Consider the following 23432-nt stretch of genomic DNA (forward strand, 5'->3'; position numbering starts at 1 on the left):
ATATATATATATATACTATGGCAGTGGCTACATCAATGCTAATGGATCACTTTCTTTACCCCTATTTTCTTGTAAAACTTCCAAAGAATTCAGTCTGCTACAAAAGCAAGTTAAAAAGCACAAACAGCAAAGGCACTGTGAAAGAAGTCTAGAGAAACCTGTGATGTTGTATAACACACTTTGAAACTCTCAGAGTCTGAGAAGACACGTTTCATAGCGGCACACAGGAAGAGGCACAACCCCAGCCTGAGCAGAAGCTCTTCCCATCACCAGGGGTTTGCACCATCTCATGAGGTGTGTTCGGAGGATGCAGGTTAGGAAGTGTCTGAAGATAAACTCATCCCCAGGAGGAATGGGACAGACAATAGAACTGTCCACTGGTGACCAAGACCCTCCCTCCTGGGGAGGGAAAGTGGCTCTGATCATACCCTCAGGTGAAAACACACTTAGAGCCACCCTTAGCAAGCCCTGGGCCTCAGCTTCCAACCTTGTGGAAAGAGGAGCTGGAGATTGAAGATTAGTTAATGCTTTAAGACTCAACACCCTGTGGTCTACAAGAGCTAGTTTCAAATCAGGCACCAAAGCTACACAAAGAAAGCCTGTCTCAGAAAAACAAAAACAAAAACCAAACAAACAAAAAACCACTTTGCTGGCTCAACTATTAGTGTTACCCTGACAGTGCCAACAGTGGACTCTGCTGAGAAGTCATCTTCCAAAACTCTTAATGCCCAAACCTTGTTATGGATGAATTTTATTCCTTCAGAAAATTTATGTGTTGAGTGCCTCGCCTCCGGTACCTAAGAATGTAGTTGTGTTGGATATTAGTGTCCTTAAAGGGGTTGTTACAGCAAAGTGGGTCATTTGCGAGTGTATTCATCTAATGTTGCAGATGCCCTTGTAAGAAATGGACTAACTACAGCATAAGACTGAACTAAGGCCAGGTGGGAACCAAAGAGATGCCATTTGCAAGCCAAGGAGAGAGAAACCAGAGAAGTATGCCCTGCCCATGCCTTTACCTCCGACTTCCATATTTCAACTCTGTGAGGTAAGCCACGGCTGCTTAAGGCTGACCCAGGTCTGTGTGGAAAGGGTTAAGAGGGCATCAGGGGCCTCTGCCACAATAGCTGGGTGTGGTCAAGAGACACACACTAAGGGCAGATATTCTGCAAGGAGGGTGAAGCCTGCTGAGCTCAGCTATCACTCAAAGTATCGCTTAGCAACAGACAAGTTCTAGGAAATTAATCATTAGCTGACTTCATCATCCTGTGACCATCACGTGTATTAGCACAAACCCAGGCTGCCCAGCCCTACCACACACCTCGGCTGTGGAGCGCAGTCTCCATTGGTGTGAATATCTGTGTGTAACCACGGTCAAAGCGAGCCCATAAGAACCCACTGCAGGCAAAATCCCCGAGAATGCGTACAGCTGGGGCATCTTCTCACACCAGCCTTCATGGAGGCTAAACTCACACTCCTCTTCATCTCTCCTTCTCTCCCACACTCTGTGTTTATGTAGTTAAGGAGTTCCAGCATGCTTTATTTACAGTTCCCTGCACGTCTGCGCTGCCTCTGGCTGTGCATGTCCACCTTGCCTGTTTAGCCCTTCTTACCCCACAGATATGATTCCTAGTGCCTTTCTGGATCCCTCTCTTAGTCTTCCCCTCCAAGAATCCTCCGCCATGGCTCCACTAAGAGCCAACACACCTCCCTTGTCTTGCTGTCCCTATGTAGAATCTTCTCTACTCTCCCCATTTCTTGGCCCTTCTCTGTTGGTGTCTTAGTTCTCTCAAGGTGTGGAAATAATGGGGTGGAGTGTCCACAGCAACAACTGTTCTTGACACGGAAATGTGCTAAGTGGGGATTAGGGAATCTCTGTTGAGTGTCTTTACCTGATTTGTTGTATAACTTTTCCTGGGGATGCACAAATCAACATCTGTTTGTTCCAGATAGGGCACTGAAGACAAAGAAATGATCCTCCTCAAGTCTAGTTTGTCAAAGCCGTGGATATCAGGGTCTGTAAAGCACAGGAGCCTCTCAGGCAGCTTCACCCCCAAAAGCTCACTCAGTGTGGGGATGACTTGTGAATCCCTGGAGCTCCTTGAACAGCTTGTAGGCACCTCCACTGAAGAGACTTATTTTTCTTAGAAACTGCTCACTAGTCATGTAACCTGGAGGAGGAGCCTGATGAGTCCTGGAATTTTCATGAACTTTCTGAGTCTCATGGCTTCCTTCTCTGGTCCTTCCAGGAGGGAATGAGGAACTGGAGAGATGATGGCCTTATCAGTGATTTTCCACTCAATCTTGACTTCAGCTAATGTTAGCGTGAAGAACATTAAAACAAATGTAGCCTTGGCCTGAGCTATAACTCCAAAATACACATTTCTGTAAAATGAGCCCCAGAGTTGTAATTTATTTTAAATTATTGAGTTGGCCTTTAGCGGCATGGAAGCCCCATGTGATCTGGTTTGTTCCTTGTTGAATCTTCTGAATCACAGCAAGGGGATCAATACAAGTGTGTTACTAGAGTTTTTTAAATGCAATTGTGAACATCCTGGGGAAGGAGGATATAGGTAAATCTAATTTTTCACATACTAATGAGCACTGGATTTTGTTAAAAATTCCCAAGTGTTTTCCTTTTCTGCAAGTTTGAATGATCGCTTATTCTTTGACTATAAAGCCCAGAAGTACAATCTGCTCACGTGACAGGCACCCGATACCCATGGTCCTTTCAATCACCAATATTTCTTCCATTGTCTCTCGGTTTTAATATTAATGCATAGAAGTTTATTTCCCAATGGTTTTTGAAAAAGGAAGATCAATCCTTATCTGTTCTCCTGTAGCTCTCCTGTTGTGAACTATCTCTTGCAAAGATTCAAAGAGCATAACATCCACTATCGTAGAGTTTCCATTGATGTAACAAAGTACTCATGGCTGGGAACCTTACAAAGAAAAGCAGTTTGTTTAGCTCACACGTGTAGAGGCTGGGGAGCAAGACTGGGCCCTCTGGGCTCATGTTCTGACAGGAGCTTATGGGACCTGGTATCTTAATAGGAGGGATTGTGAAGGGGGAGGCCCAATGGGAAAGGAGTCAAGGCCCAGTTCAGAGTCAGGCTCATTCCTTTGGACCAACTTGCCCTTGTGGATGCTAACTAGGGTTCCACGAGAACTACTTTATCATTCTCAGTGTCCCAGGCATCTCCCATTGGGTCCCACTTCTTAAAGACTCCACAAGACCCAACATCACCAGGATAGGAACCAAGCCACCAACACGTGAACACATCAGGGACATGCTCAAAGTGTATCCAACCACAGTACCCACTTTAAGTACAGTAACAAGAGCAATGCACTGATGTCTATCATTGTAGCAGAAACAACCCAAAAGATGTCACATGAGTTACTGCAGTTAGTAAAAGACCTGAGGTGGAAATGGGTGTGCTTATTTCATGGCGGAGAACTAAGGTTCTATGAGGCAATCAAAGAGCAGGTAAATGACTCTAGACCACTACACTTACCCTCAGGTAATAAGGTGTAGCGATATTTTATTTGTATATTTTCATAAATAAAACTTGCCTGAAGGTCAGAAAAACTAAACAGCCAGCCACTGCCTCTTAACTCTACCTCCGTCTGAAATGGTGATCCTGGAATCTCAGAATGAGGCTGTGTCTGGGAGCTGTCTCTTCTCATTTTATAGTCCACTCTAGTGCTGGGATTAAAGGCATGTACTGCCCAGTTTCTATGGCAAACTAGTGTGGCTATTGGGATTAAAGGTGTGTTTTACCATTGCCGGGTCTGTAGACTGACCAGTGGGACTGTTTTACTCTCTGATCTTCAGGCAAGCTCTACTTATTAAAATACAAATGAACTATCACTACAGAAGGGAGTCCCACAGAGGATGTAATGGCACTTGCTAACAAGTAATGCCGGTCAATAAGTACCAGAGTCCGGGATGAGACTCCTAGCGAGGGGTGAAAAGAGAAGGCTGATGTTAGTCATCAGATTCTGAACTGACTTTGGCAGAGCCTACCAAAAAGGCTGAGTGTGGAAATGCAGGGAGCGCTCCTTCCGATGGTGTCCTAAACATGAGTTCATGTCTGTCTTTAGCAGCAGAAGCTCCAACCACACTGCCCTACCCTACAGTCCAAACTCCTGGGACAACAGGAAGCAGATGACAAAACACTTGTCCCACAGTCAATGAGGTAGCCTGCTGTGACATCCCTAGATCTCCAGGAAAGGTCAAACAAAGCTTAAGAAGCCCCTGGAGTTGAACATCTGACCTTGGAAGTCACAGGGAACTTGTCTCTTTGAAAGTGAGGGAAGTTTGGTTGTTTTGGAAACCTGGTCAAGTCCAGGATGTGAGTGTGTTTTCTTTCTTTTGTGCTTGTGAAGCAAGCAAGGCGGGAAGGATGGGTCTGAAGGAGGGAGGAAGAGCCATTGCTATTCTGGTGCCCGACAACAAACAACATGAAGACGCAACAGGGTCTTTCCTCAAACCGCTCAGGAGAGTTGGGGGTGGCGGGGACCTTGGGATGTGGCCTGGTGCAGACAAGGGAGTGGTGACTGTTTTTCCTCTTATCTCTCTAGGGAATAGGGGTAACAGAGGGGCCTGGAGAAGCTAGATGAAGGAACCAGTATAATCAGGAAGGGGTTCCTGCACATGGGAAAGTACGTTCATGATCAAGTTGTGCCGGCCCGCAAAAGACAGAAGTGAAAATATGAGACAGTCAAAATGGTTACCAAAGGGTTAACAAGTTGAGGTAACCCATACACGCCTTCGGAGAGGAAATGGAACAAGTTGGAAGGGAATTTGAATATGCTGAGTGTAGTGTAGAAGGTACTCTTACCTTACAAGGTGCTCCTGACTGCCCAGCCCCACCAGAGACCTGGTAGCTACAGATCTAAGGCACCCAGTTCCATTGGCCAATGAAAGGCTGAGAACAGGAGACCTTAGCACTCTGTTTTCGTTTGACTCCTTCAACGCTCCCTCAGTTCTCTACAGGTGACATGGCTACAAGGAAAAGACAGTTAAAGATTATAGAAAGCGTTCTAGTTCCCCAAGGCCGGGGGCACCTATGGGAGGATACACATTTGCAGCTCAAAAGGGAAAGACATGGAGATCAAAGACATTACATCCCATTCTGATTAAGAGGAGAGCACACTGACTGCAAGATTCTGATGGGAGTCTATAACTGGCAAGGCTTCCCAGGAAATCCCCTGACAGCAACTGGCATAAGACACTGAACTAACCAGAAAGTGGGACAGAGTTCGGGGGGGGGGGGAGGCAGCATGGAACCCCTGCCTTGAGTGCAGGAAGCACAGGACATATCATGTGTTCCCAGATGGGTGGTCTAATTAGTGAGGAAAGTGGTAAGACAAGCAGATAGAAATGCCAGCCAAACAGCACCCAGTTATCCTAAGTCTTTAGCATGTACCGTGTATACTCAGAATCAAAGCAAAGGATGTTCTCAGAGCAGTGGTTCTCAACCTTCCTCATGCTGCATCCCTTTAGTACAGTTCCTCATGTTGTGGTAACCCCCAGTCGTAAAATTATGTCATTGCTATTTCATAAGAGTCATCTTGCTACTGTTATGAATCATAATGTAAATACCCTAGGTATAGGATATCTGATATCATGACCCCTGTGAAAAAGTCATTCAACCACCCAATGGGTTGCAACCCTCCAGTTCAGAACCATTGTCCTAGAGTTACTCGGACTAGTGTCGTGGGTTATAGAAATGGCAGATACTTGCTTCTAGAAGTATTCTCCTGAAGATGCCCTCCTACCCAGCAGCAGCAGATAGTGAGCAATGTCATTAGCAGAGGGCATCTAGTGTCCGTGCCTATATCCTGAGGGTTCTGGTCAAGGACGCTCTTTGGAGTGTACCTATCAGCAGCTGATCCAGGCACTGGGTAGGAGAATAGAAGACACTTCTCTCTGGCTGAGACAGCCACTATTCTGTTTTCCTACCCAGATGGAGCTGGGATACTGTGTGTCCTGAAGCACGGTAAGGGCTCTGGAGAGGTCAGCTTTAACCAGTGTCTTTCAGGTACTGCTGATCTGTGGACCTAGGAGACAGCTGAGGGTAGTGAATCTGCTTTAAATCAGTGTCAATTATTTCCTTGGGTTTTAGCGTGGGAGAGTTAGCCAACTCCAGAGACAGAAAAGTCAAATGGATCGTCTCTAAAACAACAAATTAAAATTCCTAGAATTGCTCACAAATTATCTTATCTGAGGTTTTGATCATGACAACTCCTTCTAACCCTACTTTTAAAAATTTGTTTATATATATATATATATGCGTGTGTCACAGGGATGCTTTCAAGTCCTTGCACGCACATGCCCCTAGAAGCCAGGTGATGGCATCAGACCCTCTGAAGCTGGAGTCACAGGTCATTGTGAACTACCTGCCGTGGATACTGGGAACTCAACTGCAGTCCTCTGTTCCTCTGTAAGAGCACCAAGTTCTCTCAAGTGATAAGCCATCTCTCCAGCTTCACTATTTCAGTGAACTCATTAGAAACAGTTACGCAGAACCTATAACACACTGCCCTCAATAAAACAAAGCTCCATACAATGATTAGGCTTCAGACTCTGTCTTAGTCAGTGTTCTATCACTGTGAAGAGACACCATGACCACCACAACTTGTACGAAGGAAAACCTTTAACTGGGGCTAGCTACATGTAGGCAGACATGGTGATGGAGAAGTAGCTGAGAGTCTCCTAATTTTTCTCAAATCTTGCAATATTCTTCCATTTCCATAGTTGAGGCTCTCATTTTTTTTCTTACTTATAAGGACTAGAGTGAGACTCTCTTTCCTTAAGTAGAAATGAGGACATTACCTAGTTCCTTTGAACTTGGTGACCTAGAGACCTTGCCCACCCATGGAAGAGGGACTTGAGGTGCATTCTCTCCATAGGGCCCAGCTTCAGAGGCTAGGAAAGCCAGCACCCGAGAAGAGAGAAGCAAAAAATATGGCTGTAAGTGAGATATGGGCAAGTTGGACTGGTACCCATCGCTCTCCCTCAGTGTAACAACATGACTATCTGCTATCTTGTCACGGACTGGCTTTTCTGCTGTAAAATAAATTCAAATTATTGTATACTAAGTTGGAATTATTTTGAGGAAAATATACTATTTTTATTTTGGGAATTACAAGCAAATCTTCAAGGCCTTCAAAAATTGTATTTTTGCCCTCCATTAAATGCATGAAAATACCAACAGGAGACTCAGCTTTAAACTTCTACCAGGTCTGTGGTCTCTGGAACTGTTCTCGTGACAGCATCAGGCAGGTATCAGTCATTCTTGCCTTGCATCTCTTCCTTCCTATAGTCCCTTCAACAAAACCAAACCCTGGCCAGCAGGACAGACAGCTAAAGAAGAAATAAGACATCAACCCCCGCCTTCATAGGACACTGGCAACGGCCTGGGTCGGGGTTACCAGGGAGTTCTGGGACTGTCTGCAGAGAGCACTGTTGTCCTGGTTAGTCTTGCTTTTATGTTTTAAAGGTCTTAGTGGGATTTTCTGATACCAAGGACCAGCAAAAATAGGGAGATGATCCTACTTTTCATTGGGGAGCAGGAGAGGGCTAATTTTAACCCTCATTGAGCTAGCTTCAAATGAAGAGTGAAGAGGGGAAAAGGCTATTTTTTATGACTGTATATCCAAGCTTTATTTTCAGTGACCAATTGCACAGCTAGCAAAATCCTTCAGTTGTCTTTTAGCTTCACAGGTAATTACTTCACGCGGGAGATGGGACCCATCTGAAACAGCCCGTTCAAGCTCACATTTGCTCCTGGGCAGTGGGCCAGTCCTATCTCTGACTACTTTTCTCTCTGGCTTGAGTTCCCCCTAGATGAGGCAGATGGGGTCCACTCCTTCCCATCTATAGTGGGGCATCTTGTCATATAATTAAATCTGACTTTTTTTTAATGTATTTAAAACCCAGCTCTTTGCTCTCCTGGACTTCAACCGCCCTGCTCTACACGGGTGGAGGGAAATCACAGATACTGCCATTCTGTGTGTCAAAGGAGGTTTGTTTATCTTACTTGCAGAGTCAACAGACTTGTGACTTCCTGCCAAGGGCTGCATTCTATAACAAGAAAGTCAGGCTGATAAAAAGCAATTGTTCTGGAAAATATGCGAGCAATGCACCTGTACCTCCTCTTCCCTATCAAGAGGCCACCTGGTGTTCAGTGGCAGGGAGGTTTGGGGTGCAGGTGGTTGTATTGCTCAGAACCCAGGCATGGGAACTGTGGAGTGGACACAGACACATTGTGCAGCTGAGAGAAGTGTCACAGGCTGACCTAGGACGCAAGCAAGACCCAAGAATGGCAGAGTCACCAGGGAGGGCCCCCAACTGCAGTTCCAAGCAAGGCAGCGCTTGGGTTCCAGATCACTTGTCTCCTGAGAACACAGCGTCTTGCTCAGAGCAACAGACCACTCTGCTTTTCAGCCAAGGAAACACCTGGAACTGCTAAGGCTGGAGCTCTGTTCTCATCCCTGCAGAGCCTGGCTTGTCCCTTGGGGACCACCCTGGAATCAGCTGCTGTTCCTTCCCAGGAGGATATCAGTGGAGGGAGGGTACTTGTTGCTTTATCCATGGCATTCTCTATGTCTGCTGCTTGGTAAGACTTCACAGGACTTAATGAGGCCACTAAGGTTCTAGTCCCATTTCAGGCAAGTGATACCAGATAGTTCTGTATGACATTAGGGATGGGAGTCACGGTGCTCAGAGGACAGCACGCTCAGCTTTATTTGTTCAGCGCCTGGCAGTGGAGGTGCACACCTTTAATCCCAGCACTGAGGAGGCAGAGGCAGGTGGATCTCTGAGTTCAAGGACAGCCTGATCTACAGAGCGAGTTTCAGGAAAGCTAGGGTTACACAGAGAAACTGTTTTGGAAAGAGAAGGGGGAGGCGGTAGGATTTGAGTTTCAGGCTTCCTTTTGTCCCCATGCAAGGTGCCTACCACGACTCCCTACTGGAACCCACAGGACATGTCTCCATATAATTATACAAAGAAAGGAAGCGACAGGGACTGAGCAGAGTCTGTCTGAGTGACATCCCTTTCCCTCATTGCACACACAGAGAGTCACAGAGACAGGGGAGAACCAGTCATAGCTAGGACCATTTGTCACAGGGTGGAGTACGAAGATGCCACAGAGATAAATGCTTCCCCTAAGAGACCAAATACCAACAATCCGCAGGGCAAAGAACTGGCCAAATTGTGACGGCATCACCTATCCTGAGGACTGGTCTGAGAACAGGACGGAAACCAAACCAAAGGCTCACCTGCTGAGGTACATGTGTTCTCACACGGGAACAAGGCAAAACTCCACCAATTCAAAATTACCATGGCTATGCATCATTCATTCATTTATGCCCCAGCAATGCTTAAGCACGCATGGGTGGCTGGTTTATGGCGGTTCTCCAGTTGTTCCTATCCTAAATGCCTGTGTTATTGTTATACCTCAGGTTCACCGTCTTCCTTTATGCTGTCTATCCAGCATTTTGGGGGTCTTCCTCTTTGCCTTATCCCCGCACTCCTCCAAGCAGGCCGATCTTTGGGTATCTGCTGTCATTCATTCTCCTGGTAGCTGCTCCTCCATGGTGAGACTGGAAACAACTAGCTGGGTGCTCTGGAAACCTGAAGGATCCAGTATGTGGGTGGAAAGAGGTCCAGCTGGTCGGCTAAAGGTTACCACCTGAAGAGGAAGAGGTCTGGCCAGTCGTCCTCATCAATTCATACCATGAACCCCCCTGAACCCCAATATGGTTTATGTATACTCAACACATATTTCATATTATTTCAAACAACAAAGCTTTTAGAAAAAAATGCCTTTGTAGTCATGTACTAGCCTCTTTTCTGACAGTGTTGACCCAGGTCTGGAATTATAGAGGGGTTTAGACCTCTTTAAACCTATCAATTTAAGGAAACCTCAACATCTTGCCCAAGCTCTGTCTCCTATTGCTTTTAATCAAGATACTGATACTTGGCAGAGTCACAGCCTGAGGTCAGCCCTTTCTTAGAATCTGAGGATGCAACTCTCAGGTCTGGCCCAATCACCTTCTAAGAAGCCGGAGGAAATCATCACCATTTTACTACGATGACCAACTCTGAGGCCAAAAGTCACATAGAAACAATGACTCAACCACAATGCCAGGGTCCTGGCAGCACAGCTGAAAGAGTCATGAAGAACTATGAATCATAATCTGCCCGTGGTCACAGCATTCAAGCAGCAGGAATCCCTGTGGATACCCATGTCCATGCCAGCATCATCCACAGTGGCTAACAGGTGGACACAATTGGTGTCCATCTACAGATAAATGGATATGCAAAATGTGTTGTATGTATGTCTAACACAAATATACCTTGAAGATATTATTGGAGAAATAAGTCAATTACAGAAGGACAAATACCATGTTGTTCTGTTTACAAAAGGTATCCGCAGTGACAAACTCATAGAGAATGAAGTAGAAGGTGATGGTGGGGGGCTGAGAAAGGGAACCAGGGGAGAGTTGATGTTTAAGGGGAGCAGTGTTTGCATTTGGGAAGAGGCAAGGTTCTGGAGGTGGGTGATGGTGACGATCGCTCAACAAGGTAAGCATGCTTCATGCTAGTGAACTCCACACTTGAAATGGTCAAGATGGAGACTCACAGTACAAGCAGGGGCAACGTTTTTAAAGAGCAATAAGTTCTTTGATGATTACGTCATTCACTCCCAGCTGTGGTGTCTAGTAAGCAGCTGCTATCAGGAGGCGAAAGACAAACCTGAAGTTAGTCTTCATTACAATTTAGAATTTGAATGCTTGAAAGTGACCCCTTGTTGGTGCCTACAGGTTGGGAGATAGTGGAGCCTTTAGGAGTTGGGCCCTGGAACACAAAGGGTAAGTTGAGGGATGATGCCCTTGAAATGGGCTTTGGCATCCAACTGAACCCTCTTTCTCTGTGTTTTCCTGGGTCCCATGGGACAGAGGAGAGATTCCCTCACCACATGACCCTGTCAGAGAATTCTGCCTCGCCAGAGGTCCAAAGGTAACAAGACCAACTGACCACAGGCTGAAACCTCAAGCCACCACCCAAATAACCTTTCCTCTTTTTAAATTTTTCCCAGGCACTTGCTATCACATTGGAAAGCAGATCTGAAACAGTGCCAACGGCTTTGTTATCTTGGACATTTCAGTTAGATTATTTTATTCCTAGAAGCTACAATGCATTTGATGATGCGTTCAGCTGTGGTGAATACTTAGCAGGTGAAAGAAATGCTTATAGACTCTAAAAGCACTGTTTTTTTTGTTTATCTTTGGCAAAAGGTTTGTCACAGTGGTCTGTACCTCGTTTTATGGATTGTCTGCACACGGTCAGTAGCGATACTGTTCTTTCAAATACCTGTCTTGTCTTTGGTGGGAGCAGCACTGAAATTGTGTGGTCTAGACAGGGAGCAGGTTGCAACATAGCCTGGGGGAACCCCCATTTTTGCCATCATTTCCTGACTACTGCTATGTGTCAGCCCCCCCCCCCCACCACTGTCCATCTCAGTCTGTCTACCGAAAGGAAGGTATTTAAAAGCGTCACCCACCCTCTATCCCAGGGACTAATATGCAGTCTTTTTGGGAGATGCTCCTGATTTGAGAAGAGGATAAAGTTCTGTTGTTCAACAATATGGCCATACATGACTGAAGCAACCGCTTAACACTGATTGTGGTGGTAACAAAGGCACAGACTTTAAAAGGAGGGGGCAAAAGAAGAAAGTGACCCCATAACGCCTTGAAAAGCAGAGGCAGAAGACTAGGCATGAAACCGAGGCCAGTGGGAGTGACTGTTTCGATGGTGGGTGAAAGGAATGCCTTTACCAGGTCTCCCACACCCAGGGGTGCACCTGCCTGCACAAACGTAGCAGGACCGGTGGTGGCAGCGAGGGTGGTTCCTGACAACCTGACAACGACACCAGCAGCTTCTCCATGGGAAAGAGCGTCCCCTACCCCATCACCGTTTGAAAGTGCAGACTGAACTGACACCCGTATGCGAAATACTTTCCCCTATACATCCATCCCTACATACATGCCTACAATAAAGTGTAGTTAACAATAATTAATAAGGCAGTAGACAACTATAATACTATAGTTTTGCCTTCCTCGTGATTTCATGGAGAGATTAGTTGCCCTTACTTTGGGTCTTAACCTCCTAACCTGCAACATTTTTCGTTCCTTATTAAGTCAAGAATTCCCTTTTTTAGAGTCTCGTTGGCATGTTTCGACTCGCAGCATCATTACCTTTGCCCTTGGGGCCATTCTGAATGGTAGTCTAAACGTAAGCCCTGTGGTGCAATGACAACCTGATCACCACAATGGCCACTGAGTAATTACGCGTGAGCAGTATACACAGTGTGGACCCTCTGGACATGAGTTGAGTCACATCCTGGGCAAGGCAGCGTACTGGCAACATGGCAGGGATGTCATCACCCTGCTTAGGTGCTACACTGTTTAGAACATGAGTTGTTAATTCCGGGGCTTTTCCATTGGCTGCTTCAGACGATGATTGACCAAGAGCAGTGAGACTGCAGAAAGAGAGCCTGCCTAGCAGAAGGTCTGTTCTTCTCCAGGGGAGAGGATGAAGGCTCTATTGGGTTGGGCAAGAGACTTGCCAGACAACTCCATAGCAACTAAATCAAAGATATAGGGGTGAATAAGTGCATCCTAAGTGGATTTTTCATAGGTAGGCCTTGAACCTACCTATGTCCTCTTCAGCCTCACAGGTGCTGCCTGAGGGCTTTGGGTCAATTCTTCCTTTGACAACGAAGAAGAGCCGCTGTAGAGAGATGGGAGAGAGAAAGTTTTTCATCCCTTCGTAGCCCTTCTGTGGGAAAGCCAGTCCAACTTCTATGGAAGTGGCCCCAGATACATCCGTTCCAAGGGAATTCTAAACGTCTCCTTTCTTACTTCGTTTGTCTTCTCTTTTTCACCAACCCCCTCTCCATCAGTTCCAGCATTACCCCATCAGCTTTGAGAAGAGAAATATTTTAGCTTGAGAACATGCAGGAGGTGACCCTTGCCCTGGGCCTGCATCCTCAGGCTAGTCCCACGTCACAGCAAGGAGGGTAGCTGGGTGGTGGCCACACAGAAGACAAAGTCCATGACTTTCAGCTTAACCTCATGGTGAGGCAATCTTCAGGAATCCAGAACCCCTTGCTGCCGAGGTTTAAAGAATAGCAGTAGCATTTGACGTGTGGGTGGCAATGAATCAGGGCAGACAGCAATTTCCTTACGGAATCTTTTCTCTTCCTTTGTTCATTGTCCCCACCCTTTGGCATGGCTCCTCTGGGGATTTTTTTTTCTTCCTGGAGGTAGGGTTATGTGCTCATGCATGTAGCTGGTGATAAACCAGCAGCTTGACTCCATGAGACATCCTCTCTCCTTTCATGGATGACAGAAGTCTACAAATTTAAGGACCTAAGAACTACCCCAGCTCAGACATTTCCTGGGAGTTGAACCCATGCTACTTAACACTTGGCTAGGAAGATGCAATGATGCCCACTTTGCCTGATTAGAACATCTACAGAAAACTTGTACAAAGGTTGAGTTTTCTGGGAAGGGATGGGAACTGTTAATGGTTGTGGCAAAGATTTGAACAGCAACATCAAATCACACACACACACACACACACACACACACACAGAGGGGGAGGGCAGTTATGTTATTTATGTTTCCTAAGACCATTTGATTAAATATGATTAGGGAGATTTTTGTGTTTCAAAATCAAGAGTAAAAAGTACTTAAGTAGATCACATTGGACCAGAAACACTTTAAACTAGAGAACTGGGGTTCCTTAATGTCTGCTGCTGCTCTCTGGTCCTGTTGATAGTCTTCCCTGTTGTGGCCACAAACCCACATCACTTATTTCAGAACAGCACCAAATGTTGGCTTCTGTCCCCGCAGCCTGATGTCTATATGTTTAAGCACAGAAGGAGATCAAACACTCCCTCCGAATTTAGGTGATTCTGTAGTCAATGCTCATCTCTGACTTCTCATTAACTGCTGGGAACCACACTCCATACAGTTCAAAGAAACAGCACAGGAACGAAAACATAAACTGAAGAGCTGGACATACCTACTTAGCTACGAGGCTCTGGCTCTTGACTCTTTATTTAAGAGCCATCGTATGGACCCGGAGCAGGCTCTGGCACAAGCTTATGACTCTCCCTGTCCCCTTTTCCTCCCTCTGTGGTGAGGAGGCTGAGGGCAGGGCTGCACATTTGCTTCACAAGCTGTGACAAGTGAGATTTGCATGCAGTAGGTTTCATATAGGGTTTGCTGATGAGCTCATTAATACGCTCACTGTACATCCACGCTTGCAATAAGCCAGGTAGCCTACTGGATCTGCTCCATGGGTGGACACAGGCTTACTGCTGTCTGTCATGAGGAAACCGAGCTTGTGCCGGGTTTTTGCCCAGGGCCACAGAGCTAGAGTAAGTACTACAGCCCACCCTACACGGGTTTTTGTTGTTTCTGATGTGTCCTTTGTGCCATGAAGATTGCAAAAGTCTTTGAAGTTGCCTCTAAAACCCTGGGGAGGAGCGATGGATGCCGAGGGGAAGAGCGTCTAGCAGAACCTGGGCAGTGAGTGTCATCTACCTTCTCTGTGTCATCAAGACTTTAGGGCATGGTCTGTCTCCGTGGCCCTTGAACCATGTTGGACTCGGTGGTTCTACTAAAGCTCCCTCTAGCAGCCTCGTAAGCACACAGCCATGTCCCTGGCCTGACTCAAATGTCATGGTATAGGTTGTTTAAATACAAATTGGAGGGTTTTTTTTTCCTATGTGACCTGGAAACAAATTTTGATAACTCTGGAGTTGAAGTGTTTCCTTTCTGATATTTATAAACAGTCATTTTTCATAATTTTCTACTTTTACTTTCTAATGTTGTCTTAAAATTAGAACTAGATCCCTAGTGAAGTTAAAGACTGAACATATGAACTAGGGAAGCTGAAGATGAGTGGACCTGAAGACAAACAGTGACTCATATTGCACAGAAAGTGGGGTTTCCCTTTGGTCAAGACCCTAAACTGATGAGACAAAAAAGGACAGGACCACTCTCCTCCTTGATGAGGGTTCACCCTGAGCCGTTGATACTTTTGAGTTTTTTTTTAAAAATAGTCTTTTGATTTCTGATTAGATAAAACATATGAAATTATCAGGTCAAAGCAAGAGCACATATAAAACAATTATACAACTTTTGTTTTCAAATATATGGAACATTTAATTTCTGTTAGTGATGCAGGAAGAACTTTTATTTACAAAGACATTCAAAGTGACTTCTAACAGATAAAATTGGTTGTAAGATAAATATTTAATAAAAACACAATTATGGTCCATTAATGAGTCATTTGAAATAATGTATTGAAGAGTATTTAATGATTAAAAAATAAAAGTTACACTTAAGGGAAATATACTTTATTAACACAGTTCAGCTATACTTACAGCTTTTTGATATAATATTTTTATTTTGATAATTGCATATGCTGTATTTTGGTCATATCTGCTTCTCCCCAAACTCCCCCAGATTCACCCCTCCCTCTTTCAGTTTCGCCTCTCCCAGTTCCCTTAACTTAGTCCCTTTTCCCCTTTTGGACATGTGCCTTTTTTATTTTTATCTTCCTCTTTTAAAGATACATTTTTATTGAAAATAATTTACTTCATACAGTATATTTTCAACACTGCTTCTCTTCCCTCATCCCCTCTCAAATCCCCCTACCTTCCCACTCACCCAACTCCTTTTCTTTCTCTTTAGAAAACAAATAGTCAAATATAAAAACAAACAAATCAGAATAAAACAAAGCAAACAGACAAAGAGGGAAAAACACCTAAACAAAACAAACAAACAAACAGAAAATAAGGCAGCAGAGAAAAAGTGAGAGAGAAACACACACACACACTTCATAAAAATACAAAATTAGAAACCATAATAGAAGAGCAAAAAACAATTAAGGTAAAAATGGTCAAAGAATTGTGAGACAAAATAAATCACCAAACCAGCTCCCAGTGACACACTTCCTCTAACAAGCCATACTTCCTAATCCTTCTCAAGTAACCTCACTCCCTAATGACCAAGCATTCAAATATTTGAGCCTTACCTCTAAAGTTCATTCTATATTGAGGTAATAGAGAAAAACACGCAACTTAATACTGGTTGTGGTGGTTTGAATAGGAATGGCTCCCTAGATTTTGCATGGTGTCTGTGCCACCTCACATCTCCACAAACTGTGCTGGGCTCTCTCCTTTATTATGTGCATCTGTGTGTGTGTGTGTGTTTTCTTATTGTTGCAGCAAGAAGGCTCATAATAGTTCAAGGAGATACATTTTTTCCTCATGGTACAGAAGACATGCAGACAGGAACTTAAGGCCAACTAGCCATACTGCACACACAGTAACTAAGCAGACAGAAAATACAAAGTCCTGCTGGGCTGCAAAACCCCAAGCCCTGCTCCTAGTAGCCCACTTCTTTCAGCAAGGCTCTGCCTCCTAAATGTTCCACAGCCTTTCCTGCACAGCACCACCAGCTGGGGACCAGGTGCTCCAACACACAAGCCTATAGGAGACATTTTACATTCAAACCACAGCACTCATAGGGTCTAACAGCCAAGGTTACTTTACCTCTTCCATTCAACTTTGATGAATTAAAATTCTTTTTTCAAATATCCCAGCACCTGGGAGGCAGAGGAAGGTGGATCTCTATGAGTTTGAGGCCAGCCTAGTCTACAAGTGTTAGAGAACAGCTAAGGCTGTTACACAAAGAAATGCTGACTTGAGAAACCAAAAAGAAAAGAAAAAGGAAAAAAAAAAACAACAACAACAAACCAGTTTTTGATTGCAAAACTCTGGAGTTCATTTAATATGAGCAGGTTATTTCTATGATATAAATTTTATTGTAGACGTCACTAGTTGCTGAAAACTATGATTCTAAATCAAATACTTAAATATACAACAAATCATTCCTTCTGGCTGATGAGGACCCTCCACTAGGTAATGCATTGCCACAGTGTAGTTATGCATATGGTCTATGTGCTACTTTAATGAATAAGCTAGAGGATTCAACATTCATTTGATAGTCTCCCATGTGTGAAGAATTCTATGCTGATTTAGCATACAATATAAAATAAACGTAAGTTCTGAATAATTTGACAGAGATATTTGAAGACTCTAAAGATGATATCGTGAAATATATTATTCCAGGCAACATATGCTGAATTATACTTAGACTAAGGTCATATGTTGAATCCTTAACTCTATTTTCTTATAGAGTCTTTAAGGTGCTGACTAAGCTTAAATGAAGCCCTAACCCTAAACTCCTGGGATTGCTGTCCTTATAGAAAGAGTGATACCAGAGAGATCTTTCTGTCTTTCTTCTCATACACATAGAGAAGGCCAGAAGAGGACAGAGGTGAGTCCTCAGGAGAAATTTACCTTAAACATTGAGTTTAAGTCTCCAGAACTATAAGAAAATGAGTATCTGTTGTATGGTTCATTCATTCAGTGGTGTTTTGTTATGCACCCAGAGCTGACTAGTATATTAGGAACATGTGATAGACAGCTTCTATGCAATATGTATGTGCCAATTGGCTGGAGAACTTGGTATTTGATCCTTTCTTAACTAAGCATTTGTCTACCTATAGATAGGAGCAATTTGTATCTACCTTAGCTTTTCACCTCATTGTAGATGGCTGCTACCCTGATCATGTTGATCAGAATGTACCCTTACAACCCATCTGTGCCTTAGTTATTGATGCTACTCTTGGAAATCCATACCGACTTTTGTGGGTTTTTTTTATACTTGGCCAAGAATTAAATAGTTTAATAAGATCGAAGGGAGAAAAGTAAAATGAAAAGTGAAGGTTAATTCAGCAAGAACTTATTAGTTCATTAAAATTCTCTGATATTCTATCACTGAGCCAGGGGCTAGAGTTACTGCTAAAGCTAAGTGGACTCTGTGTGGAGCTGCACCTCAGTGAAATCTGATTTGACCAAGCTGGAATTTGAACCAGATTTTCTGAAAGTATAAGCAATACATCTTGTGCTTTAGAATTATAGATTTCATCATGATAGTAGTGAAATGAAGTAGGCTTAATTTCCAAAGCTAGCTTCTTATTTAAATATATATTGCAACTAATTATCTGTATGTATTATAAGTTTCAATTCTATATAACCAAAAATAAATAGGGTATAACCTGGAGGGTAAAGCTGACATTAAAATACATCCCTATACTGGATTTCAAATTTTATGGTCACCAACAGATTTCTGGTTCCTCATTAACTTCAGATATTTGCTATGCGGACTTTCAAATAAAGTTGCAACAATTAATTACAGCTTGTACTTCTTTTCCAGAATGACCCAGGAGGACACAAGAACACTTACATTTTCTCCACGCATCTTTCCACCCTCTATTCTGGACATCTGATTGTAATTACTTTCATTCTGTGAAGAGTTAACTAGTGTTTATGTTCTCTTACATAACTATAATTCTTTCTGTTTTTAAACTTCTTCATTTCTTGATTATTTATCACCAGAATTTGTTACATTTTTCAAGTTGACAGATTTTATTTGATCTTCCTAAATAAATATATTTCCCTTGCCCTGTAATTATATGTAATATCCACAAAGAGCTCTTTCATTTGGCACTTTCAGCAAACAGTCGAAAATATGAACAGTCTATTGTCTTCCGTGGAGCAGCCCAGAAGCAGATCTGGACTCAAATGAAATTCAGCCGGGCCTTGAGCAAAGCATTGGTGAAGTGGTTTCTCTGTTTCTTAGCTCTGGGGTTGCTAAGTTGCCCTAACTCTCATGGAGTCCCCCCCTGGTGGTCCTCAGAGGCTGAGTTACACTTAACTCCAGGAGACAAAAGTTGCCGTTCCACCAGGCTAATTCCAAGATTGGAGCTGATTCCCCTCCCACAGGTCCCCGTGGGTCTAGTGTGGGTCACACACCTGCTCCTAAACATGACATCCTAAAGATTTAAGACCACTTGCCGTCTCCAGTAATTCATGGCTCACTGATTGACTTCCAGAAAAACCACCTGGCGTTGAAAGGTGGCGCAGAAGGGGGACTGAGGGGTGGCGGTAACCGGAAACTGCCCCTGAGCTGGTCAAACCAACTCTAAAAGGCATCTTTCATATTCCTTGGTATGGGCATTCTTTTTCTGTGTGTGTGTGTGTGTGTGTGTGTGTGTGTGTGTGTGTGTGTGTGGTGTGGTGTGGTGGATGTGTGCACATATACAGAGGGCAGAGAGGGAGGATATGGTGTTCTGTTCCATCACTCTCAGCCCAATTCTCTTGATCTGGCTTGCTCACTGACTGGAGCTAGCTGTTTTCACGCTAAGCAGTCAGGCAGCAAGCAAGCACTCTGCAGTTCTCCACTGGCTACCACCTACCACAGAGCAATACAGGCCCAGAGGGCCATACCCATCTCTTTAATTGGTGCTGGGAATCAAACTCAGGGCCTCATGCTTGTTTGACAAGTGATCTTAATCATGGACCCACCTCCCCAGGCCCTCTTTCCCCTTCTTTGTTTATCTTTGAGCTTATTCATTTGCCCTCATGGTCCCCCACCTGTATGACCTTCAGAGGTGAAAAGTGAGAAAATCTCTATACGTCGTCGGTGCTGGATGGTTTTACGTCAACTTGACACAAGCTAAAGTCATCTAAGAGGAGAGAACCTCAGTTGAGAAAATACTTCCCTAAGATTGGGCTGCAGGTCATTTTCTTAATTAGTGATTGATGGGGGAGGGCTCAGCCCATTGTGGGTGATGCCATCTCTGCGCTGGTGGTCCTGGGTTCTATAAGAAAGTAGGCTGAGCAAGCCATGATGAGCAAGCCAGTAAGCAGAACTCCTCCATGGCCACTGTACCAGCTCCTGATTCCAGGATCCTGACCTACTTGAGTTCCTGTCCCAACTTCCTTTGATGATGAACTGTGATGTGGAAGTATACGCTGAAAAAAAAAAAACCCTTTCCTCCCCCAACTTGCCTTCTGTTCATGGTGTTTCATCCCAGCAGTAGAAAGCCCTAATAAGACAAAATCTCATCTTTGATGAAGTCCTAGAATAGAAATTGTCATCAGCTTTATGATTTGAATTCTTCTCTACCCATCAGTCAACATTCTTTGAACATCTACCATGCAGAAGGCATGCCAAAGGCTGCAATTTCCACAGGAATCAGATAGGATACTGCCCTAGCCCTCTATAGTAGTGTAATCTAGCATATTAGACAAAGTGGGAGACATTGACTTTTCTAATTACTGAAAAGCACTGATATGTTCCAGATAATGTTATTTCTTTTACTTTGGGTTTAATTTTGATGCAAAAAATCTCACTATGTACCCTAGGCTGACCTTGAACTTGCAATCGTCCTGCCTCACTCAGCCCGTTGGGCACTGGGATTACAGTGTGTGTCCCTGTGTTCCGCTAGGGAGACAAGAGAGACAAAGGAGATTGTGGAAGGGGGGATTTCAGTAGTAGTAAGAAACCAGAGGCACTGACGGGCTCCCTGGGCTGATACCCATTCAGCAGAGCTGCTTGGCTTTGGATGCGCAGGGCTCAAAGCAGAGTCTTCACTTTTGATTTCTCCTCTTTCTCCACCTTTCGGTGATTCTCTGCATGTGCTCCTTGTGCTCCACATGCGGCTGGGGAGCTCAGTCCTCTTCTTGTTCTTCTCCCTCCACCTCTCCCTGGCTCTTCTGCCCTGTGTTCTTCCAGGTGTGTCAGGCAAGCAAAGGCCTAGGACTTGGAGAGTGTGCATGCATGCTTGGCAAGAGGCCTGGGTAGCAAGAGCAAAGCTCGTGAATGGTGTCATGGAATTCCAAAGCTCATGCACCTGTGTCACCGGGCTCTGCATCTGCTTCTTGGGCTCCAGCTATCCTTTGTGATAACAGCAAGTGATTCAGGTCAAGCTCAGCTTTCCACGGGTTCAGCACCTCCTATGTACCATTTCACGATGTTTTTCACATCAGCCTTGAGCAGGGACTTGAGCATAGTTGTTTTCATCTTGCTGAGGGTGCTGGGGACCATCCAATTCTGCCATATGCCCAGGACAACTGGCAGGTACCAATGAAGAGCTCAGCCCTAAATCTCTGCTCCTAGGTTCTGGTTCCTACACCTCTTGCTCTAGGGAAAGGGAGCACAATCCTGAGCCAGTGGCTTCCTGGTCCTCACATGAGAAAGAGGCTGGGCTTTTGGGGGCAGGGCTGCAGCTCTTCAGGGCTATCACCAGCTATGGGTCTTCTATTTCTTATGTGGCAAGAGTGTCTCCCTTCGAAAAGAGGAATTAAAGACAGGTGCGGCAGGGAAAAGAGGGGCAGAAGTCAAAGCAGACTTGGAAGGCCAGGAAGCCAAACAAACCTGCAAATTGGAAGTGGGGGCGGCTTTGTGGACTTCAGAACTTTGAAGGTGGTTTTTAGCTTTTGGTCTTTTCTTTGTTCATATATTGTTTGCTTCCCAGTGATGTTTTAGGAAGGATTTCTTTTGTAAACCCCAAGCTTTCTCAGCTGTGCAAAGAGAAACAAAGGAGCAGGCTGGGGTGTTTTGTCTGGGCTGGGACAGGTGCTCAACGGAGGACGTGCCCCGCCCCCTGCCATGGTCATGTGGTACCGGCAGGGTGGGGAGGAGATTGACAGGCTCCGCCCAGCTGGGTCCTTTATATGCATTTTCCCCCAAAGGCTGCCCGTGTCTGGAGTCCCTCAATAAAGAGCTGCCGACTGCCTGTTTTATCAGCCAACAAAACAGGCTCACAAGGAAATGCCCTAGAGAAAGGTTACTGATTCATTTTATAAAAGGATCCAAGTCTAAAGGGGACCTCTGTCAATCCTGCTGGTCCCACAGTCACCAGTCCTGAATCAAGTCAATCAGGGGAAGTCCAGGAGAGTGAGCCTTCCTGAGCTGTCCCCAAAGCCTGCTGATGTCAGCTTCCCTACTTGAACAGGAAGGGGTGACGCTGATTTCTCGAGACAGGGCAGATGACTGAACGGGGTCCTTGCCACAGTTTGAATCTTAAATATGCCCCAAAGGTGCACCTGGGCTTTGTCCCAAGCCTTTGAGAAGTCGTGGACTCGGTGGAGGTGGCCCTACTAGAAGGTTTGGTCATTTTTGTGTGTGCTCTTGAGAGGAATATTGGAGACCTCTTTCTTTTCCTCTTTGCTTTCTAGAAGCCATGAAGAGGAGTAACCTTCTCTGTCACAGACTCCGGTCGTGATGACTAACGAAACCATTAAATTTAGGTGTATCAACTGTTACATTAATTACCATCTCATAATTAATTAACATCTCATTATTCTTCCCTGCAGTGCACACGTCAAAAACCGAAAAGAACTCAAGCCAGGAAGCCATGGCCCGAAAACCTCCAAAACGCAAACCAAAGTAAACCTTTCTTCTTTGTAAGCTGATTCGTCTCAGTAACGGAAAGCTGACCCCCACTGTTATTCCTTGGAAACTACAGCTCCCAGACTTCTCCTGGATTACCGTCACCTGCGTGCGCGCTGGCCGCGCCCAGGTGAAGACCATTCCTCCCAGATAACCTTGCGCCCCCCCCNCTGGCCGCGCCCAGGTGAAGGCCACTCCTCCCAGACAACCTTGCGCCCCCCGTTAAAAGCGAAGGTCCACGAGGCTTCGCTCTCTTGGCCCCTCTCTTGGCCCTTTTCCCCCCTACCCTTGTGTGTCGCACATCCCACCCCTTACTGTGTTCCCCTCTGCCCATTAAAACGCACCCACGTGGGAGCAGCGTGTCTGTCTCTTCCTTTGCGTCCCGTCTATCCTGTGTTTGTCCACACACCCCCGCCGCCCCGCCGCCGTTTTTAAAGGAATAATATTGGTGCCGTCGACTCAGGGACTACTTCATGCCGGATTCTCCACCCGAGGTCCGGGCTCCGGGCCTCTGGCGCCTCCCGGACACAAAGTCAGAACCGGGACCAGCAACCACCACCGCCCTCTACGGCCATCTCCAACTGATTCGTGAGTTTACCCCACGGGCTTTTCCCTCCTTGGTATGCCTAGGGACGTCCGGCCGGCTCCCCCTGGCTAATCCGGGTTGAAATTGCCTTCCCATTGCCCCCCCCCTCTCTTGGTCTTGTCCCCCTGGCAGATCCGGTACCACGCCACTGAGAGTTCGGCGCTCTCAGACGATTCTCTCCAGGGTTCGGTGCCCTGGCTCCTTTTTTTTCCTTCTGTCTTCCTTCCTCTCTTTATATCAGCCCCAAATCGGCGGTCAGCCCCAAATCGGCGGCCGGCCCCAAATCGGCGTAATTGTCTCCTCCTGGCCAGGTTTGATTCCCGTCGGTTGCCGAGGTCGGGCCACTTACCGCGGCTCCTCCCGGCCGGGTTTCTTCCCTGTCGGCTGCCAGGTTTCGGGACGGTTAGTCTGCCCCCCCACGGCCTTCCGGTTACTTGGGACGCCAATA

This window comes from Alexandromys fortis, unplaced genomic scaffold, assembly GCF_014885135.2.
Source record: "Alexandromys fortis isolate MF-2015 unplaced genomic scaffold, M_Fortis_MF-2015_v1.1 scaffold_5, whole genome shotgun sequence".
In the NCBI taxonomy this organism is placed as follows: Eukaryota; Metazoa; Chordata; class Mammalia; order Rodentia; family Cricetidae; genus Alexandromys; species Alexandromys fortis.